At 40.3% G+C, this 24,044-nt stretch overlaps 1 pseudogene across 1 annotated transcript; it reads right to left on the bottom strand.

The window, feature by feature from the left end:
• Nucleotides 1-374: 374 nt before the first annotated feature.
• LOC310904792 (ubiquitin carboxyl-terminal hydrolase 42-like) lies at nt 375-10,909 on the bottom strand (annotated as a pseudogene). Its single transcript has 15 exons — nt 10,527-10,909; nt 9,619-9,819; nt 8,424-8,534; nt 8,161-8,263; nt 7,930-7,997; nt 7,703-7,773; nt 7,090-7,172; nt 5,748-5,859; nt 5,247-5,387; nt 4,953-5,053; nt 4,351-4,492; nt 2,962-3,671; nt 2,503-2,591; nt 1,074-2,174; nt 375-573 (listed from the first exon to the last, which is right to left on the bottom strand). The product of its transcript is annotated as a ubiquitin carboxyl-terminal hydrolase 42-like (transcript).
• Nucleotides 10,910-24,044: the final 13,135 nt, after the last annotated feature.

Here is a 24,044-nt window from a genome sequence, read left to right as displayed (position 1 = left end):
AAAAAAAAAACAAAAAGGAGAAAAAAAGCAGGATTTTTACATAGTACATATTTTTACATATTACATAGTTTACATATCCCTCCACATGCTGTTCTGAATAATAGCCAAAATATTCATAGCCACTGTATTTGTTCTCCCCACACAGCTGAAAAAACAACATTTGAAACATATTTTTCAAAACATATTTTAATATCCAGCAGACTGTTCAGTCATCAAGCATTTAAAGACTGTTTTAGATAATCTCTAGATTAATCTAAAAGGAATCCCATAAACATGCTGCAGCCGCTTACCTTTAATATACTCGCTGGATGCGATGTTTCTTCCTTTCACCTGCACTGGAAGGCTTCCCTTCCTTGTGAGGTTGTTTACTGCCCTCACTTCTGCATTGCTCTCATAAAGAGCCATCTGGAGGATGGGATTCTTCCTTCTTCTCCCGGGTTTTCTTCTGGAAACGAGGATCTAAGTGTTCCAAGAAGCCTTTCACTTTCCTGATGTTTCTCCTTTTTCTTCTTTTTGTTACGCTTGCGATTGGCATTGTCAAAGTGGAGCGCAGAGAAATACAAATCATAAAGTCTGAAAGAAACATGCAAGTTAAAAAGAGAAAAAAAGATGTGGCACTTGTTGCATACAGGAAACTTTATTTATTTTACCACAGGCGATGATTTGCCGCATGTCAGCTATTTTGTGGTACTTTGTGCACATGTAACTTCCTTTAGATGCAGCAAACTTAAGCCCTCAGATTGAAGGACCATAGGTCCTGGTTGGTACACAGATCATTAACAATGGTTAGCTCTGGAATATGTGCAAGTAAAAAAAAAAAAATATTTTAACCTAATCCAGAATGGTGTGCAGATGTGATTCGAACTACGTGGTCCAAAGCTAGTGCTCTGACACAATTCAGCAATACCTTTCCTGTCTTCACTGATCAACCTAATGATCCCCAGTCATGATCCCCAGCCAGATTATGCTATCTAAATAACTCAGAAACTATGAAAAAAAAAAAACAAAACATGAGAAGCACCCAGAAAAGAATTAGGAAAAAAAATGCTGATTAGGCTGGAATCCCTGCTTACTTGGAATCCTTCTCTCCCTGTTTATCTTCAGACTTCTTTTTCTTCTAGAACTTCTTATATTTTTTCATGTTTTCACCACCTAAAACCTCCTTTTCTACCTTTCTGCGTTGCCTTTCTATTTCACTTTCACTACCTTCTGCACGAGTATATTGTCTTTTTCTGTTTCCTTCTTTTGCCTTTTTCTGGCGACAGTTCTCCAAATGAGCTGACACAGGTGGAAGTGCATGTCTCTCACGCGAATGTTTTCCAGAATGTTGCTGAGCTACTGAGCAACGATGTGAGTCTGCTCTGGGTGTGCTAAAGTGATGTACATCTTCCTCTCGCAAGAGGGAACCTTGAGGCCATCTGCTTTTGTAATGATAACGCTTATGTGACCTGCTGGAGTAAGTCTGAGTCAATTTGTCAAAGTCTTTATCACCGTGAGAGAACTTTCTCTCTCTACTGTCTCCTGCTGCATGAGGTGAATAGTAATCCTTGTAATAGCTACATTTTTCCCATTTCCGTGGTTCATCTTGATAGTATCTTTCTCTGCTCCAACTTCTTTCCCCTTTGGAATGGTAATATCTAGCGCTATCTTGTTCTGATCTTCCTCTGCTTCGAGATCTGTACTTTGAATATTTTACTGGTCTTCTGCCATTATCAGGGCTGTTCCTTTCACTATGGGAAGATCTGTACCTGCTTCCCTCCCAATACTCCTGCTTGTGACGCTTTTGCTTAACAACTTCCACACTCCGAGAGCACCTTCTCTTGCTGGAATGACCATCTTTTTGACTCTCCTTCTCTTCAGTAGGAGAATGTTCCCTCTTTCTCTGGTAACGCTCTTTGTCAGATTTTTTAGTCTCGTCCTTTGTATCTTGGCATCTATCTGTAACAGCTAAGGAGGAAAGGTTTTTAGAACTACATTCACTGTCAGACTTTAGAGGGGAAGTTTGCCGCAATTTCTCACCAGTCTCAGAAGACTCTTTGATGTAGAAAACATTTTCTTCTGAAATCAGTTCATGTTCTTTTGATCTTCTTGGTTTCTCCTTGTCTCCACGGTCATCACATTGGTACTGTTCAAGGTATTCATCATTCTCAGTAGATTTCGGAGGTCCCGGGACACTGCACAAAATAAAAACACGTTTCCGTCTCCCTCCACCTGCTGCTCTGAGAAAAAAGGGGTGGGGGCGACGGGGGAACAGCCAATGTTTCTCCAGATAATGGAGAAAAATGGAAAAACATTCTATGAAGAAACACAAGTTCTCCGCGAGGCACCAGCCTGCATCAGAGTGCTATGCACAGTGTCGATCATTAGTTCTGTTCGCAACACTGGCCATACAGTACGGAATTCTACTGATTTAAATCCTTCCATTAAATAGTATTAGTAGACAGATAAAACCGCAATGAACTTCCATAAAATCTTGTCTTAATCAGACTGTGCTCATTTTACCTTCTTTCCTCTGACAAGCTGTTCAGCTGGCTGGCCGTGAGGGATTCCATGATGACTTCTCGAGGGACTGGAGGCATAGCTCCAGGCATCTGCAACTAAAACGCACAAGTCAGCAGACAGAAAAAATACCATTTGTGCTGAGGACTAGTCTTCTCAGAATTTCTACATTAAATGCTAAGCAAGATCGCTTTGTGTTGTATGCATTATCTACACTTCAAAGATAACGCCAACTCACCTCCCAAAATCTACTTTATGAAACTTAAGAATTTTTATCTCAGCTCAGCTTAAGCTGACAAGTTCTAATGTCAGCTCAGCTCTGCAAATTCTAATGGCATAATATCACAAAGGGTTACGATCAAATTTGTGCTGTGTTTTCTCAGCATTTCGCCTGAATTAGGAACATGATAAACACTCCCGAATACATCGTGGGTGAGAAATTCTCGATGGAGCAAACTACTATGTTTCAAGCAATCCGTTTGTTTTAGAAAAGAACATCTCACAAGGTTTAACAGGTTCAACTTGGCAAGTGGAATCATCAAGTTTCAGTCCGTTTTCTTTAGATTCATGAACTAAACTAATAGCACCATTCAGTGAATCAGTGTTTGGCAGCTCATGCTGGGATCTTCCTTCATCAGCATTCTGACAGGAAGAATGGGAATTCTGCGATGTACGGACTACCTTTCCAACCAAAATTCCACATTGCATTGCAATTCCTTTTAAATAAGCCCTTTGACTCCTCCTCAGATTTTCCTGAAGATTCTGCACCGTAAGGGACTGTGTTATCAGAGCTGAGTTTAGGATTTCCATTCACCTTTGGCTCCACAAAAATTTCAGCAGAAACTCTTTTTTTTTTTTTTTTGTATTTGTATTTGCTTCATTTGCTTTACCGAATTTGTGATTGTGGATGAAGGAACAGCCTTGTAGAGATCTTCATCCTCCACAGCACTGCTAAGACAGTCAGGCTGTGACACAGTCTGACGAGCAGGCAATTTATTGTGAATACTGATGGTGATCTTCTGGTTTTTTGACGTATCAGTAATTGAAGGCCTGGTAATCGCCTGTTCTTGAACACAGGCCATTGGTGGTGCTGAAGATGGCCTTTTTAGGGTGACACCAGTGGTATTTGCATCCTCTTTTATGGATCCATTTCCATTTAAACGACTTGAATTCTGTATTTAAAAAGAAGAAATTGCAAGACGGGTTAATGCAAACACTCCATTTAACATTTTTAAACATGTCATTCTCCTACTAAGTATTTCTACAAATGGTCTTAACACCTAAAAAGCAAAAAACACTGCCCTTAAAAGATAAATGCAAGTCCCATAAGTGTATTTAATTCCTGCTTTTGGTTTACTGCATATTGATATCAAATTAACATCATTTTTGAAAACCATCCAAACAACTTAACATTGCCTAAAGCTATTCCCAAATATATTTAGTTTCCCCCTTAAACATACCCCAAAAAGCCTGGAATAATTGTTCTGGTGCTCAGGAATAAGACAATTTGGTTTCCCTGTCTTAGCTAAAGTGACGTCGATAGGAAAAACAAGTCCTCTTTTAAATGATTCGAGGATTAGTACACTCTACTTAAATTGTCAAAGAGCGTAGCTCTCTGTGCTTTACAAAGCTGTCTAGGAGGTATAAACAATGGAGTCGCATGGCTGCGCAATTCAGCAGTAACCACTGTTTGAATGACTCTGGCTGTAGCATGAGGGCTGTGAAGACAGCTGCAGCGTGGGAAGGAAAACAAAACAAAGATGCCAAAAACCAAACAAAAAACCCCACACCAAACCCCAAACCCACTGTCCGTTTGGTGCCATTATCTGCCCTCCCGCTTCCCTAAATTACCTTAATCATATGAGGAGGAAGTCGTGGTCCCAGAAATCCAGCCTGCTTACTGTTAGCCCCCCGCTGACCAGGGGGGAATGAACAGGGATAAGACGGTGCTGCTAAGTAAAAAGCACGTTCTCCGAGCGTCAAATCATAGCGCCTTCAGAAAAGAGCAGTGATCTCAGTTTAGTTTTTCTTTCGGCCTACTCTTGGATTAAATCCCATCCTATAATTTTATAGGAACAGTTCATACGATATGGAAGCCTTCTCTACAGAAGACTTAGCCAAGACTACAAACTGAAAAGTAGGTAACAGTCTTCCTACTATGACTATCACTTTCAGAGCAATAATTCATTCTTACACCACAGATGGCCTTCATTTCTCTCCTTCTCTAAATTAGCCAGCTACAGATAACACATATACAGCAATTTACACAAGTGCTGCAGTTTAAGGCCAAGCAACAAAAGATAATAAATGACAGAGAATTTCAGGTTAGACAGAACTGAATTAGAGAAATAATCATCTTTTCCTGGGAGAGAAAGAAAAACACTTGCAAAAAGAAAAGTATCAATAACAGGAGAGTAAATCTCTTCTGAACACATTTGAATACTTGTTATTACCTGATATAAAAAAGTAAGTAAGCTTGCTGACCAAGAACTCTTTTAATGTCAGTACGGACTACTTTTGCATCATTCATCTGATACCAAAGTCCATTACCAGCCTGCAAATAAAGACAACGATATCTTTAGATGAATTGCATGTTTTCCAAATGAAATCACAGATAGCAATAAAATACACACGTGTCAAATAAACATATAATGAAATCTTTTTCCCTAGAAACAGTACTACTAGTAACACTTGAACTGGTTTGCCAGCACAACCTTTACCCTGTTAGAAATGATGTCGACTTCTACCTTTATGTAGCATACATAGTGTCCTGAGCGACAGTTGATACCATGATGCACCAGCACCGCATATAAGGCATAGATGAGTGGTTCTCCACTTGATTGAGACATGTAGGCTCGGAGGTCCAAATACTCAGGATATTTTACTTCCTAAAGAGAGACCAAGAAGATAGAAAAATTATATCAGAGTACTTCGCGGACTAGCCAGAGAAAAACACTTCCAAAAAACAGAGACTGGAATTATATGAATATATCTCTTGATTCACTAAAAATAAGTCTTCCCATAAGCAACGTTTAATACTAGAAGTTGCAGACAACTGTTTTCTGATGAATTAGCCTTCTCAGAGGAAAGTATATGCTTCTTGTCAAGCAGGAACTTTACTGATATTAAGAGAAAGAATAAGCCGTAGTCGTTAGTCTACAATTATTGTCTGAAAATATTAACAACTTTCAGCTTTGGGGGATGTCCCATTACATGATGACAGAGTTGCATTACAGCGGGAAATATACCTTGTTGATCTTTCCACCTGTGAAATCTGCAAATCTTTTCAGTGATATTGTGAGAACGTTGGAAGAACGGTGTATGGTAAATCTCTTGGATGCAGGAACCATCTTTTTACACCTTAAAAACAAGCAGAGACAAGTGTTTGAAAGCATCATCTTTTTTGCCCCCAAAACAAACTCGTTTTAATGTCTCATGCATGCTTATGCTATTTGAATGATATTTACTTGCATCATATGTTTGGTTTTTTCTTTTCATAAACCCATGCACTGCATGTCACGTTTGTTAATACAGAGAAGAAGGTAAGTTTTACCAACAACTCAGAGCATAGCGGGAACAGGAATCTCTCACGAAAGCGTATTACCAGGGAGTTATAAAATATAAACAAAAAATAGTAAAAATGAGTTATATATAAGACTAATAACAGTTATCAGCAATGGAAAAAGTACTGTACATGTGCAAGGCCTTTCCTTTTAAACTCACAAAAAGACGGAAAATTCTGGCTTTAAGTGTGACTGAACCGATCACACCTCAAAGAGCACATTAAGGAAGGACCATGCAATTCAGATGTGAGGTGCTATTACAGTTCTTTCTCTTCCTCAGACATCACTTATGAGAATCCTGAATACGCTGCATGTTGCTTTCTAGGATCCGCAGGCCAAGACGAACCTGGGATTAAATTGCTTTAATAACCTATTGGACGCTCTTGATTCGACACCCTAATTTCCTTAGTATCCAACAACAAGAAGTGGATACTGCATTTTTCATTTAGAGGGGTCAGGCATGAATTCTACAGAACTGAGCCGGGCACTCTGTGCTTTTCTGAGGGGATGTTTGACTAACAGCTTGTTTTGCCAAACCATCTTATGCAAATATTCAATTGTTTCTCACATACGTAGAAACATCTTACATATTGATCAGCACAGAGAGCGCCTGAACTCAACAGGGTTTCCCTGTGCACGGGTTAGGCTTAAGGGAGCTCATTTCGGACATTAGTCCACATCGACAGGTTTCACAGTTCAAGAGCTGTGCAAGACGCTGTTTAGTGAGCCAGCACAGGCTGCTAACATTCATTACCACAGAGCCAGCTCACATTCCCTGACACTCAATCTAACTTTGTTTCACAGTGAACGCTAGGACCTGTAGGAACCTGCTGCTGCCTTCCACTCCAAATCATTCTCCATAGCTCCTTGCTCCAGCTCACCACTACTAGAAAATGAAGCAACAACAACAACAACAATGCTGCGTCTCCTTATTTCTAAATGAAGTTAAAGGATAACTTACGCTCTAAGTCATGCAATACATAAAACTAATATCTAGCATTAAGACATAATTAGTTAATAATCTCACTCGCTACATTTGTAGCAATTCTCTCCATCCAGCTCTTCAGGTTTCACAAATAGTTCTAGAGCTCTGGTAACAGATGAAACCGCCTAGAGGAGCGAGAGAGAAGAGCGTAAAGTCACTGTAAATTCAAAATTCCAGAGACGCACTAGGAGTTTATAAGAGAACCTGACTAACACATACTTAAGCGATCTACTATGAGCACTGTCAAGAAGGAGGCAGAAAGAGCATGCTCAGCGTTTACCTCACCTGGAAGTCATTCTACTTTGAAACAAATCATTTTCCAGTAACGCAGACAGCATCTATAGTGTGCTTTGTCATCAATACTGGCAACAAATCCAACAGTCTAACAATTAGACGTATATTGAGGTAGAACAACAAAGAAGTGTGACAGTATTATACTTTGCGCAGCAATAAAATTCTTTCCCCTTAAACCCAATGCAGACGTGGAGACTACAGGGGTTCCACAGAAGGACAAAGTCCAATCCACTTTCTAACCACCACCAAGCTCTTATATTTTAACATTGTACGTGGTTTGGTTTTTTAAGTTAAACAAGTTTAATTTAGAAAGTTATACATGTACTTAAACATCATGAATTATATTTACAAAACCTCCTACCTTTACATCCAAAGTGATATCAAGAAATGCCTCATACGTATCCGAAACTGCTTTGCAATTCAAGCACTTCACTGGAAGCAAAATATAAATGCTTAACAACACGTGAAGGAGACTAACTGTCCACATTCAAGTTGTCGATAGATACTACTTCAGACAAACTACAGACTGCTTTACTACCGACAAAAGACACAGATCAGTTCTAAGGACAGGAATATTTTTAAAAGTACCTCTTGATCTTAGAAATCCTCCAAATATTTGATGAATGATGGTGGTAGCTTGAGAAGATCTGTCCAATCTGGAAATAAATTATAATCAGACCTCAGAAGATTTAAGGCACACAGTTAACTCTTCAAAGAGTTTTATGAAAACCAAGGATGACCTAGACTTTCAGTTTTGATAGTAAATAAAGGCCTAAAAGGTGCTAGAGAACGTATAAAAGTGAATTTGTTTATGCTTACTTGGTGCTTCCATTCAAGCACGCTTCCTGCATAGCATCAACAGTATAGCGCAAGAACTCGTGTGCGTCTTCTTGACTGCCAAAACGGAAATGTTGTCCTATTCCTAAATAAGAAGATGATAGTATTCACCTCATTTAAAAATGAAGTAATTCTCCTGTTTCTAAAATCTCTCTTCTTTACAGTGTTAAAACCATTTATACACATCAAATAATTATTTGAAGATTACAAGATGCTGAAAAAGAAACACATCTGAAGCCACTTACGACTGAGATTATTGATAACACGCGTAGGCTCGATGGCATCAACAGTGCAACGCAGGGCCTGGTTAATGTGAGTCTCCATCGTGCACATCATGCAAAAATCTTGTTCACGACCTGAAGAGTGAAAGAAGAAAGCATCCCAGTCTAGCGAAACAGACATAACTACAAACAAACATATAAGTAACATTTAAACTATAGATACAATATCCACTCTCCTTGTCCCAACAGTCTCCTAACATTTCATTTCACACAACTTTATAGAATAAAAATATCCATTAAGCCTGTATTCAAGTGCATTTTGTGATGAGAAATCTAAAAGACTACTGCAAAGTCACGTTTGTAAAGGCTGACAGGAATGTGAACTCCACAGGTTGCAAAATGTATGAGGAAAGAATATTTGACCTTGATGATACAGCATTAAGAGAACGTGGGTTATTTTCAGCACAGTGCTGTCAGGTGAGCTTCATGATACAGAGCTACGAGTCCTTTGGGAGAAAGGAAAAATTACAGTAATGTATGTAATAGTACTTCTGCCCTCCTTTTTTCAACAGGATTCTCAACTGAAACGATTTCTATATACAGGAAGAAAACAGTTAAATTTCTAGGTATCGATACAAAGATACCAGCCTAAAAAGCATACAGGTTTAGTACAACATTTACTTTATAGTACAACATTTTATTTAGGACAAAATCAGTCTAGATTTTAATACAGTCCCACAAAAAAATCTAGTCGTGTTCATAACAGCTCATATTGCTTTCTAGGTTTTTTTTTTTTTTTTTTTTTTTAATTGGTTCAACAACGAACAGACCATTTATTGTAGTGCATTATGGAACCTCGGCTGTGCAGACTAAAGACCTATGATGCCAACATCCTAAATTTTATTGCCTTTCTAGCAGCAGGAAGCCCAAATAGCCCAAATGCCAAATGTTCATTAAATGCATTACTGTCCAATGCACTTCATTATTCCCATGAAGCAAGAAAAGATCCTTTTAAAAAAACAAACAAACAAACAAACAAAAAAAACACATGGTGCGTTAAACGCACTCCATATGCTATTCCGAGCCCACTGCTAATACAATGCTCAAAGCCAGCGTCTACAGGTAAAATCAGGCAAGTAAGTTTGTCTCACAGAATCACTGCTGTTCTTTCACCTTCACACTATCCAACAGATTTAAAATACTGTTAGAAAGTACTCACATGACTGGCTGTGCTCAAGAGAAAGCATGTAATTGGCAAGTGGGGGGGTGTAGGTCAAACACTGTAGAGTAGCATTAAGAAAACACGTGTTGCCAAGATTGTACAGGCCAACTCCAACACTTTGTGTTTCTTGCCAATCCATACGTATCTTCTCAGGTGGAAAAAGAATCCTTTGTGGCGGAGCAATTCCATCATTAACAACTGCAAGAAAGTTATATTTAAAAAGAGATTTTGTTTGTTTGTTTCTAAGAAAGGTATTAAGTATATATAGGTATAGTGAATATATAAAGTATATATAGGCATAGTAAAAATACTATTCTGCGGGAGCACCTAGAGGAACTAGCTACAATCCAAAACAGAAAAACTTATTGCAGACACCTTTAATACCGCCATCTTCAAATTGGCTGGTCAACACAACGTTTTGGGAAAAAAAAGTTTAGTCAACCATTTTAATTTCTTCCTTATTATATGCTTTTTTCCTTATTATAACTTCAACCACAAACTTAGACTTGAAATTATATGGTAATAAATGCAAGGACAATGTAAAAACAAATAACTAGGAATGACGGTACCCCTACAAATATCAGATCTTTTCCTGAGCAATCTTAACATTCAAAAACCTGTGAATAATGGAACCTGTGAATAGCAACAATCAAACACTTTTCTTTGCAAAACAGAAAAGATATGGATGAATCAGTGCATTACAAAATGCTCCCCACATTTCTCTGTCGACTGTAAATATATCAAAATTAATTTCTGTAACGTCAGTCACTTCAGTTGCCTTAGGAGAATCGCTTTGGAAGTCTTTATTCACAGTAGTCCCGTTCTCTATCAGTGCAACAAGCAAGAACTACCACTTTCTACTTTTGTTTTGAAGAAAACGGAGGCAGGATAAAGCGCAGACTTACTTAGATCTCTTTGGGCAAAAGGCTTAGATTTTTCAGAGGATCTACAATAAATAGCACCTCCACATCCTTGGGCCACAGAGACTTGGCTTGAATCTTCTGCAGGTGGTATCCGGCCCCAGTTTGCGGTGCGTGACATCGGTTTTTTAGTACTCGGTTTCTTGGATTTGCCAGACCGCCTTGAAGATGGCTTTTTAGACTTTGAAGATTTGGGCTTGTTAACTATGGTCATTGTTCTCATCTGCGACAGAGACAAATGTTCTGGCTGACGTAAGAATACCAAGAAGCATTCCAAGAAGAAAAGAGTAGTAGAAGTCCTGTCACTTAATCTCAAAGAAACGGCCTTGAAGAACTAACTTGCTGGTATGAATGATTTAAAAGGAATCCCCAAGCTAAACACACAAAGGAAAAATTTCCATCAAAACTCTATCAGTATTACTTTTAGCTTCTGCAGAACTAGTGGCTGATGCCATTTCTTTCACTTTCGTAGGATTTTAATCCATTACAACTCTGGAGTCTTTTTAATATAAAAATGCAAATGACATTCTCTGAGGGGAATCAGTTATTTATTGCATTTTTGGAGCTTTGCAATTATCTATTAATTATTACCTATTATCTAATAGATAATGGTTGCGATTTATATATAATTGTTGCTCACGCTAGTAATGGAGCACTATTACTTTACTGCCTGCGCTTTTCTGCTTCGTGTGCACAAAGGTACCTGCATTTCGCTGCTACTTTACTTCTGTCTTTCCAGGGCTCACCCTCTACCTCACTGTCTACTGCACCAGTCATGATGGCTTGGTTGTGATTCTATAATGAGCCTAGCTTTTGAATACACTTTTTCTGGGCGTCACTTTGTGATAGCAAGTTAATTTGTGAGGGCTTATCACCTATGACCTGCTTCTCAGTAGGTACACGTTTGGCCTCTGTTAAGCAGAGAGTCAATCACAGCTTAAGATTTTGTCCAAGATGCCATTCACGAAACTGAGTTTAACCTTGACAGAACTGAGTTTAACCTTTAAACCTGAAGCTCCGTTAAAGAATAAAGCAGCACCCAAGCCAGGAAATAGAAGTTAATCGTCACTTTACCCTGAAACGCACGTAAAGCCGGTGAGCTATTCTGTGCTGGCAGGATTGCTGCCGGGATGGCCGACGAGGCGGCGGGCACAGGGGGCCACAGGACCTGCTCCCCGGGGCCACAGGTCCTGTCACAGGGGGCTGCCGGGGGTCTCCAGGCGCCGGGAACAGCGGCAACAGCGGGGACAGAGGGGACAGCAGCGACAGCAGCCGCCACCTCAGCCGAGGCCGTCTCCACAACTGCCACAACGGCCTCGGAACGCCGCCCAACTCGGAGCTCCAGCGTGACGCCTTTTCAACCTGGCCGCGGTGCTCACGGCTAAAAGCAGAGCGTTTCCTCCGGCGTGTCTTTACTGTCGGTGCCGGACCGGCCCTCACCCCGAGCTCTCCCTGCCGGGAGGGCTTTGCGGTTGGGGTTTCCCTCCCGCCGCCGCCGCGGGCAGGCCCCGCGCGCAAGCTGTCCGCGCTGGGGAGCGGCATGTCGCCCGCGGCGAGAGCCCGAGGGCGCGACACGAAAAAGCCCCGACACGAAAAAGCCCCGACGTGCGGGCGAGGCGGCGGGGAGACGGCTCTGAGGGAGCGGCCGCTTCGCCCCGCCGTCCTCCTCCCCTCCCGGGCCGCCCCGCCGAGCCCCGTGCGCCTCAGGTGCTGCCCTGAGAGGGCGCTCGGGCACTGGGACAGCTGCCCAGGGCAGTGGTCGTGGCACCGAGCCTGACGGGGGTCCAGAAGTGTTTGAACAATGCTCTCAGACATAGGCTCTGCTTTTGGGGTGGTCCTGTGTGGAGCCAGGAGTTGGACTCGCTCATTATTGTGAGCCCTTTCCACCTTGGGATGTTCTCTGATTCTAGGTCAGCAATCCATTATCTGATGAGAGGTGTGGAGTCATTCGAAGGGAAGAGAGACCAAAACACTTCTGGTTTCCAGAAGCGGGTATTTGGTAACCAAACCGATGATTCCTTTTCTTCTAGAGCGAGTAGCAGCAGGGATCCGCTTTACAATATGCTGGCAACAAGGAAACGAAGAATTGCAAACAAGACGTAGGACTTGAGCAGCAGCTTGTATACATGCATCAGCTTATGAATGAGCACACAGCTGAGCGATAATGCAAAAATTGGACAAACTAAGTGAAGACGTTAACTGTAAATTTTATAGGTATACACTTTACTATGACGTAAGAACTGGGCAAGACCTTTCAGGGAAAAGAGCTGTTGGCATGTAATTTGAAGTAAGCTTCAAATCCCAGAGGATGATTTTGTTGGAACTTTATTCAGCTGAAAACGTGGAAGCCTTGTTTCTGCTTGTGTTAGTTACAGCTCCAGTTTACTTTGGTTGGGAGGGAAGGCATTCCAGGCTAATGTGCTGTACCTGTTCCTTCAGCTCGTTGTCCATAAACGGAGGAGCAAATGAAATTCTTTGAATCTCCATTAAATGCAGCACTACAAAGCGGAGTAGAGGGCGATTTGGCACTTAATTTTTCTGTAAGCAGAAAACCCAACAGAATCTCCACAACAGTTTTCAAATCTTGTCCTGCAGTAAATGACCAGCTGAGTGAAGCTTGCATTTAGAGTATGTGCTCCTACGTTAGAGGGAAATAGCTTTTCCTCTTCAGAAGTGCAACTGAGTGGTGAACTGGCAGCTACGTAGGGAACTAGTTGTACCAAAGGGTTTGTGTTGAAGGCACAGAAAAATATGCAGGTCCCAACAGTAAAGGATTGTCTGTAGGCATCACACTGAGTACAGATGTTGTCCGCGAGTTCGTGCCCAGTGCACCGCGCCAATAAGCACCCAGAGTCGGAATGCACACCAAGGTCTTTTAATTACATAATTAATTACAGAACTCTGCAGAGTCAGGTACTTGGCTATCTTTCGCAAAGCAAGCACACCTCTGACTCGAATCACCGTCATTCATACACAGGAAACTTGTGAAAACTCTCTCTTTGGCTCCTTTTGATTGGTTATTACAGCTCACCTAACTTTTCTCTACTGAGCTTGCGCATTACAGAGGAACACCGGGGGGGGGGGGGGGGGGGGTGGTACAGGAGGAGGGGGACACACACCGAATCCCACATTAGCAAGGATTATCATTTTGACAGGTGTGATTTCTAATGTGTTAATGACCCTTAATGAGCAAAAGGTTACTACAGGCCAGTCTGGAGCTGGTTTTCTCCTTCTTGTTTTTTCCCTTTTATCCCTTCTCTTCCTTGCTTCTGCTAGCTCAAGGCTACCTGTCTCTCTCCTTCCTTATTTTCTCAGCTAAAAGACTACACAAGCTACAGGCCTCCCTATTTTCTTCAAGGTTTCCTTGCTTTTCTCCCAGCTTTGGGACTACACAGGTGTGCTTTGATATTTGCCAGTATAGCTAAAACTCATGCCAGTCTGCTCACGCACAATAAGCAGTAAGAGTTAAGGACTGGTTTCATCTGCTTTTTACATAGTAACATCCTCCTTATGTTTTAGATATGCTGTAGTTAAAGCTTAAAGTAGTTCAAGTAGTTAAGTTAAAGGAGTAAAGTTACTCCTTGTGGAGTAATTGCCTTAAGTGACTAGGCATTATAAGCACCCCTCCATCCCAAAAGCTACCCGCCTCCAAGGGGCAACCACCCCTCACTGAGCACATCCTCTGAATTTCTCGGAGCCTGTACCTTTAAACGCAAGCGAGGTAATTTCTACCAATCACAACCAAGATACGCATGACTGGAGTCACTCAAGCTCCACCTAAAAGATAGAAAATAATATAAATTGGCTTAAGAGAAAGGGAATGTTGGGGAAGATACTGTCACGAAGAATACCTTCTGACATCAGTCGACAGGCTGAGCCTCTCACCCCTCCCCCCCCCCGCCCACTGGGATGCTGCGAGGTAAGATCTGAACGCTTGGTTATACCAGGCGTCTCCACGGAAACTTAGAAATCTCTAGCGTCTTTATGCTTTTTAACATCTTAATACCTAGGCCGTGTACCTGTGCATTTCATGCATGCTAGCTTGCTTTTGCAGACAGTGAATTTATCACTGGCAATCCAAAGGACCTGTGTATCTGTTGCCGTAATAAACTGCACTTAATTGCATTGTTCCTGGCCGTGACAGTTCTCCTTGAACGCGACTAGAGCGAGGGCGTGCTGCGTTGTTGGTGGATCCGTGGCCGTGATAGTTCAGTACCCTGAAGCCGACCGGACCCGTAACGGTCAATCGGCTACACCCCTTAATGCGACACTACTAAAGGAAGAAGATGACAGGGCTTGCATTAGGCACGAGTTGCATTAGGCTTTGCATGTGAAAACATCCCCAAATAATTTCACATGGATTTAACGTTTTTAAAGGGAAAAAAACAGGAAGGTGTAGTCTTTCTGTAAGCTACAGCCCTAGATAGTTAAGGCATCAGCATTCATTCCTTTGCTTGACAACAAACTATGAACATACAGAAGAGTTAAATATTTTCATTGCATTCTTAAAGGCGATTTTTCAGACTTGTGCTTCAGTTGTTGGAGTTGAAGAAATCGGTAGACGCCCTTACTTTTACGTTAAGACCAAAATCTTTATCTAAGATTGTGTTATCTAACACAACTAAACTCCCACCCCCACATGTCTTTTTGGAACTTCTGAAAGATCTTTCTGCAGTCCCACTCTGATGGTCTTTCAGTTGTTGAACCTGAGCTGTGCCTACCGCACCAACGAATGCTTTCATGACACAGTATTTTGTCAAAGCAGTTTTGCTTCTTGGAGCTACAGAAGCAGCTCTGGCTACATGATAGGGAACTGTGCTGCACTGGCAAAAGCAGACTTACTTACAGACTTAACACCACTTGCTAACTTGATCTATTTCAAATCTCATTTTAACTTTAAAGAGCAATCAGTTTTGCGGTTCCTGTCTTACTAAGTTGCCTTGTTTTGCATGGAAGGTCAGCCTGTGAATGTTTTGCTTTATTGCATGCTTCAAAAAAAGGCTGAGAGGAAGAGACTGGAGGAACCTTTTCTGTTCTATAGACTTTCCCCCACGAATGTGGAATTGCAGGCTACTTGGATGAATGTTCGAATGTAAGGGAGCAAGCCTCAGCCAAAGGAGGTAGAATCCTTGCTTAAGAGGAAGTAGCAGTGTGGGGACATCTTTGCTTAATGGGAGCCGTTTAAACTCTTCATAGAAACTCAATAAGCTCTACATCTTATGTTTGGAAAGCAGTATGGTTACGCAGCTGCTAACCTAATGACTTGAGTCTTCTGCTCTGCAACCACGTTTTGTTTTCAAGCAGTGCATACATCAGTTTAGGCTTTGGACAAGGAGATTTGTAATGCAAATAGTGATAAACCAGAATCAGTGCTACTGACGAGTGTAATGGTGAAATGCAGCAAATCAAGTGTTCCTGGAGAACTGTGAGATTACAAAACCAATAAGCCATGAAGCACTTTTTTTTTTTTTTTTTAATCAATTCTTATATGCTGAAATAACACCTTCAAGAAAATCTGTTTATCCAGCCAGGCGACGGTGTCTACCTGTAAGCACAAAGGAAACGCCTTGAGAGTTCGTTTGCTGTATTTGAAGTTCTTATACCCTGCAGAAATAATTATTTAGAGGAACATGTAACTGAGGAGATCGTAGCAGGAAGTATATTATTTCTAGCATTAAATTGCTGCCCCGTTGCCAGTGCAATCTAGGGAGAGAACTGTATATAATAGTTAAACTCCCCTGGACTGACTTAAATTTTAAAATATTCTGACAAAGTAAGCTCTAAATCACTTGACATTTTGAACAGTTTTAAACGGGTACAAAACCGAAGCTTTATAAACCAAGCAGCATTTATAATGCTTCATATATAAAAACAATGCCTATTTTTAAGATTTGTTACATATCTATGTAGATACGCTTGCTGGAAAAGCCAGGTCTGTTGTAGACCAAATGCTGCAGATTAAGACTTGTGGCTTACCAGTTCCATTTCTGTATTTTCTTGGAAAATGTTTCGAGTTAGAGTTTAAATATAAAATGTAAATACTGTACAGATATATATTGAAATAAGTATTTCTTGGTGTACACAGGTGATTTGCATGACAAATACTCTGTATCGATCATTGTTAAAAACGCAATGTTCTGTGTAAATCCGCTGCGTATTAATCTTTTCATTTATCATCAAGAGCTGTTACTTAAGCTTGGACATTCTCAAAAATAAAGCGTGAAACTATATACCATTGTGTAGCTCCTCCTTTATCAAGAGTACATGCAAGATAATTGCTCCTTTTTTTTTTCTTTCTAGAGGATGATTCAATTTTATAGCATGGATTATAACCGCTCTTGCAAGTGACCTTCTTTTAAGCACAACAGTTTAAATGATCAGGTTACAGAGAAAACCCTTTCACTGCAAAATAGATTCAATAAAGACTTGTGGCTTACCAGTTTCATTTCAAAACCCAAGGTGTTGGGTTTGATGGAAAAATGGTTGGTTTGGATGGTAAAAAGGTCGTCCGTTTTGATGGTAGGTTTAGTCTGAGTATTGAAGGCTTCCATCAGTAAGCTCTGCATCTGAAAGACAAAGGGAAGAAATGTCATTCCCTGTTGTGATACTCAACATGGAACTGTCTGGCTCAGTGGTTTTCTTTCTAAAGAGAGAAGTCACAAGCCTGCACACAGCTTGATCTGCTCTCTGACTACAGGGCTGAACTGACTGGAGAAGGCAGCTTCCAAAGCCCTCCCATTAAACTGACTGCATTTCAGTTCCATGCTAAAATTGGTCAACTGTACAGAATATTAGGACAAAGCTACCTGTTTTGATAGCAAACGGTAGACCTTAGGTAAGTTGCATTCATTTGAAGGTTTGACTGGACGGCATCCTTGTTTTACTAGTGATCTTGTGGTCAAGCTGACCAAATCCTAGCCACAGAACAGAAGCGTTCAGAAACTGGCTAGAGAGAGCACTTATTAGAGAGAGCAGGAATTTAACTGCTTTAACGCTGCTCTTTCTCTCACGTATCTGGAATTTCCTTAAATCACAAATTATCACTAGCTATCCTTGTTAATTTATTCAAAGTAACATGAGTCCAGGTGAAAAGGCACACTCTAACAAGTCCTCAGTTGTTCCTAGTCTGCTCCTAGCTTACTTGAGAGGTTCAATACAGTAAGAAATAAATAAATAAATAAATAACCTGCTGAAGTGGCCTTTTTTCAGATTAGATTCCACCATTCAGAAAATCCTGCTTAAGAGATGTTTTTTCTTTTCTTTGAAAGACTGACCTTCCCCCACATGAAACTAATTAGTATCTTTAGGCTTGATGAAATACATGAATTCCTCAATTTACCAAAATTGCTTTGCACAGCCCTCCCATCCTGCTTATGTTGCAAGCAGCGTATCTAAGTGGGGTACTGTTGGGGTACATCTCTTTCACTCATGTAGCCCAGTGATCCCAATGCCCTGGACTTGTGTAATGTGTGCAAGACATTTACTTTCTCCCTATACTTTTGACTGGTTTAGAATAAGCGAGTTCGCCATCTGCTGGCCAGAGAATTCACCGAAGCCCAAAGAGCATTAGAGCAGACGCATTTTCTTCTGTGCTATTCCTGATTTATCAGCTAGAAGAGACACAGTTTAGTACAATCAGGATTCTTTTGACATTAGTAGCATAAAAAGTCTATTTTTGCAACACTGGTATTTGAAAGACCTCCGTTCAGTCCCTAATTTTGTTCTTGATAATGGGACAGATTGTATTAATGTTTGCAAGAATGTGTGAACAACCAGCCTCCCCTCCATGTCGTATTTTAAGATTAAAACTTGTGGTCGTCCCTGTCTCAAAACACAGTCATGCTTTGCAACAATCGCACTCCCTCTTTAGCTTGAAGGAACTTGTCAGTGCCAGAATCTACTGACTATGGCAATTTACTTCATCATCCAAACCGGGCAGAATTTTTGAAAACCTCTTGCAAGATTTCACTTCTCCAAACATTATGTAGAAGACATTCAGCTGTAAAGCAAGAAGATGAAGTCCTTTGTTTCCTATGCCAGAATGACATTTTCAACACTGAACAGGATTGTCACCGACCGTTAACTGGTTGTTAAGTTGTGGCTAGGTATAAAATGTAGAAAATGTTTAAAAATAAAACTTGCCTTTGGATAGTGAACTGTCTTCTTCGGGGATTACTTCAGTTACCTGTAAGAGGAAAACAGATGATTTGGGGGGGTTGTTTGTTTTTAAGAACGGGTGCAGTCTTGCCAGTAATTTAGCTGGTATTTTTCAAAGTGACCTCTTAGAAACTTTACAGCACTGTTGAATCAACATGTCTCTAACCCTACAATTAAATAATGCTAAAAGATGCAGCAATTTATCTTCCTGCAAGTGCTTATTAAGATATCTGAGTAACTGCGACCGTGGCTTCATCACAGATATATATATATATATATTTAATACTACACACTTCTGCTCAGAAAGAAAATCACGGAAAATGTAAAATTTCATTTGAGATGCTGAATTTGTTGCAGTGTGAGATCTTCTTCATCACATGATTCTATTCGTAATTAAACCATATTATCTACTGAGAGACCAAGATTACGACAAGAACAGCACAGAGTTCAGCATGAAGCCGATCAGGAGCTCAAGTTTGTACTTATTTTTTTGTAAGGAGATGTACCAAGCTGGCTTTTTTATTGTTTCATCAGCACATTTCTAAGCCTATACGAGCAGGGGAAAAAAAAAAAAAACCAAAAAAAACCCAAGTAGAACAATTGCAGGGCTCCTCAGTTTACAGCATGAGGTCGCTTTTTCCAGGTGAAAAGCGGAGCCATAAGTGGCAGTACACTAAAGCCCTGGCACGTGGAGATCCGAGAGGAGAGCTGTTTGGCCCTCCTTTTCACTCCTGGGAACCACATACCTCAAAACCCACAGACTATGGGATATATCTCAGAGAAATCTTGGGAAAGGAGAGCATGAAGAGCATGTTTGTAAATTTATTTCTCCCTGGGCTTCTTCTGCTTCTCCAAGAAATACTTGTTTGAATATAACTTTGGCAGCAGTACTTATGCTGTTTTGCACCTACCACATTTAAAACTCCTACAAAAAACTGAAAAGTTAGACTGAAAAGCATCTCTTTCCGTTCTACTTTGTAAAGCTGCATGTTTTCCTCATGCAAAACAACAGGGGAATGGAAGCTAGAAAAGGAAATGCTGAATGTAAAACAAAACAAAACAAACCTCAGCCCTCCAGGACAAAAGCCGATAACTAAGTGCTTTCTAACATGCTGATTAGGTTTCAAGAGGATACCGCTTTAAATAAGTGTAATTGTCTGTCCATAGGCAGAAGCTGAATAATGGCAGGATGAATATCTATACTTAATTTTTTGTTACTGTCTTCCTGTAGCACACAGGGACTTGTTACGTTTAGGGAAAATGCTAACCTAATGGAGGGTTTAAACCATAAGCTTGTTTGTTATACCAAAATGACTGAGAGAACAAAGCATAAAGTGTTTTCAGATTTCTAGTACACCTTGATTGCTATCCATTAAACTTAAGACAGGTTAAACAAAGCACAGGAAATAAGAGAACTCCTAGTCCCACAACTGGCAAATTGTGCGCACACTTTCCATTCCTGAGAAAATAATACACAAACCTGAAAAATGCATTTAACTGAGAAAACGAAGACATCCTTGTCCTATTGGAAGACTAAGGTGACAGCTCTTGGGCTCAGTGATTTTCAGATAAGCTCCAGTCTTCAACTTGCAGACACCAGTGACAGCTCCTTTTTTTGCATTGAAAGGGAAAATGTTTCAACAACACATTGAAAACATACTTAAGGGACAAGAAACAAAATCAAGACTGCAGTGAGAAGGAAAACAGAAAAACAATACTGGGAAAAAAAAAAAAAAAGAGAAAAGAGAAAAGACCTTGGTCTTTGTATCGACCAACGAGATAAGCCTTACACATTTTTAAGTTTATTTTTGACGATTGATTGATGCGTTACCAGATATTAAGTACTAATCAAGAGCAAATATTAACACTAGTAAGAATAAATCCGATCCACCAGCCCTTATTCAAAATACATCAATTTCTAATTTGGAGACAACGTCTCTCTGACAAGGAAGTAGAAAAGCTGTAAATACCGATATAGTTTCCTCTCCCGATGTTCCATATACATACCGACGCTGTTCCTACACCTACACTCTGAGCATAAATTTATGTTGACATGAGTATCGGGTGTTATTTCTCTCTCTGTTTGCCTTGAGAGACTCTCCTCCTGTCCACTGAAAAGTAAACTCAAGATTCCAGATCAGTTAAGACAGTTGCTAGCCCCCCATTCAGAGTTCTGCAGCAGCACTGTTCAGATTTTTCAGCAGTCTCTTTACAAAATGACCACTTATAAGTGTACAAAAACACTTATCACCTAGCTTCTCAGTAGGTACACGTTTGGCCTCTCTTAAGCAGAGAGTCAATCACAGCTTAAGATTTTATACAAGATCCCATTTTCAAGTTTGGGGTTATTTCAGAAAATCTTTTTGCCTAGAAACAGTACTACTAGTAACACTTGAACTGGTTTGCCAGCACAACCTTTTACCGTGTTAGAAATGATGTTGACTTCTACCTTCATGTAGCATACATAGTGTCCTGTGCGACAGTTGATTCCATGATGCACCAGCACCGCATATAAGGCGTAGAGGAGTGGTTCTCCACTTGACTGAGACATGTAGGCTCGGAGGTCCAAATACTCAGGATATTTTACCTCCTAAAGAGAGACCAAGAAGATAGAAAAATTATATCAGAGTACTTCGCGGACTAGCCAGAGAAAAACACTTCCAAAAAACAGAGACTGGAATTATATGAATATATTTCTTGATTCACTAAAAATAAGTCTTCCCATAAGCAATGTTTAATACTAGAAGTTGCAGACAACTGTTTCCTGATGAATTAGCCTTCTCAGAGGAAAGTATATGCTTCTTGTCAAGCAGGAACTTTACTGATATTAAGAGAAAAATGAAAAAAAGAGAAAATGAAAATAAAAGCAGACCATTTCTCTATATTCTTAAGGTATATTCTTAATATACCTTGTTGATCTTTCCACCTGTGAAATCTGCAAATCTTTTCAGTGATATTGTGAGAACGTTGGAAGAACGGTGTATGGTAAATCTCTTGGATGCAGGAACCATCTTTTTACACCTTAAAAACAAGCAGAGACAAGTGTTTGAAAGCATCTTCTTTTTCGCCCCCAAAACAAACTCCTTTTAATGTCTCACGCATGCTTATGCTATTTGAATGATATTTACTTGCATCATGTGTTTGGTTTTTTCTTTTCATAAACCCATGCACTGCATGTCACGTTTGTTAATACAGAGAAGAAGGTAAGTTTTACCAACAACTCAGAGCACAGCGGGAACAGGAATCTCTCACGAAAGCATATTACCAGGGAGTTATAAAATATAAACAAAAAATAGTAAAAATGAGTTATATATAAGACTAATAACAGTTATCAGCAATGGAAAAAGTACCGTACATGTGCAAGGCCTTTCCTTTTAAGCTCACAAAAAGACAGAAAATTCTGGCTTTAAGTGTGACTGAACCGATCACACCTCAAAGAGCACGTTAAGGAAGGACCATGCAATTCAGATGTGAGGTGCTATTACAGTTCTTTCTCTTCCTCAGACATCACTTATGAGAATCCTGAATACGCTGCATGTTGCTTTCTAGGATCCGCAGGCTAAGACGAACCTGGGATTAAATTGCTTTAATAACCTATTGGACGCTCTTGATTCGACACCTTAATTTCCTTAGTATCCAACAACAAGAAGTGGATACTGCATTTTTCATTTAGAGGGGTCAGGCATGAATCCTACAGAACTGAGCCGGGCACTCTGTGCTTTTCTGAGGGGATGTTTGACTAACAGCTTGTTTTGCCAAACCATCTTATGCAAATGTTCAATTGTTTCTCACATACGTAGAAACATCTTACATATTGATCAGCACAGAGAGCGCCTGGACTCAACAGGCTTTCCCTGTGCACGGGTTAGGCTTAAGGGAGCTCATTTCGGACATTAGTCCACATCGACAGGTTTCACAGTTCAAGAGCTGTGCAAGACGCTGTTTAGTGAGCCAGCACAGGCTGCTAACATTCATTACCACAGAGCCAGCTCACATTCCCTGACACTCAATCTAACTTTGTTTCACAGTGAACGCTAGGACCTGCAGCAACCTGCTGCTGCCTTCCACTCCAAATCATTCTCCACAGCTCCTTGCTTCAGCTCACCACTACTTACTGGGCATGTCTTTTCACTTCTGCCAATATGAATATTTCAGCATGCAGCTACACGCCTAGGAAGCTTGACAAGCCATGGTGCAGACAATGCTACGAGAAAAGTCCAATATCAGCTAATAGCCACTCTTCTTAGATTTCCAAAACAGATGTAACGTTTTCAAGTTTGGGATTATTTCCGTGCACCAGTTGTTTAAACAAAATGAAGCAACAACAACAACAACGAAGCTGCGTCTCCTTATTTCTAAATGAAGTTAAAAGATAACTTATGCTCTAAGTCATGCAATACATAAAACTAATATCTAGCATTAAGACATAATTAGTTAATAATCTCACTCGCTACATTTGTAGCAATTCTCTCCATCCAGCTCTTCAGGTTTCACAAATAGTTCTAGAGCTCTGGTAACAGATGAAACCGCCTAGAGGAGCGAGAGAGAAGAGCGTAAAGTCACTGTAAATTCAAAATTCCAGAGACGCACTAGGAGTTTATAAGAGAACCTGACTAATACATACTTAAGCGATCTACTATGAGCACTGTCAAGAAGGAGGCAGAAAGAGCATGCTCAGCGTTTACCTCACCTGGAAGTCATTTTACTTTGAAACAAATCATTTTCCAGTAACGCAGACAGCATCTATAGTGTGCTTTGTCATCAATACTGGCAACAAATCCAGCAGTCTAACAATTAGATGTATATTGAGGTAGAACAACAAAGAAGTTTTGACAGTATCATAATTTGTGCAGACATAAAATTCTTTCCGCTTAAACCCAATGCAAATTTGGAGACTCTTTACATGGCTTCCATCAGCGCATTCCTCTATATTCTTAAACCTATAATAGCAGGGAAAAAAAGAAAAAGACAAAAAAAAAAAACAAAAAGGAGAAAAAAAGCAGGATTTTTACATAGTACATATTTTTACATATTACATAGTTTACATATCCCTCCACATGCTGTTCTGAATAATAGCCAAAATATTCATAGCCACTGTATTTGTTCTCCCCACACAGCTGAAAAAACAACATTTGAAACATATTTTTCAAAACATATTTTAATATCCAGCAGACTGTTCAGTCATCAAGCATTTAAAGACTGTTTTAGATAATCTCTAGATTAATCTAAAAGGAATCCCATAAACATGCTGCAGCCGCTTACCTTTAATATACTCGCTGGATGCGATGTTTCTTCCTTTCACCTGCACTGGAAGGCTTCCCTTCCTTGTGAGGTTGTTTACTGCCC

This window comes from Anser anser, assembly GCF_964211835.1.
Source record: "Anser anser genome assembly, chromosome: 10".
In the NCBI taxonomy this organism is placed as follows: domain Eukaryota; kingdom Metazoa; phylum Chordata; class Aves; order Anseriformes; family Anatidae; genus Anser; species Anser anser.
Note: the sequence above shows the minus strand (reverse complement) of the source record. Positions and strands in the feature narration are given on the sequence as shown.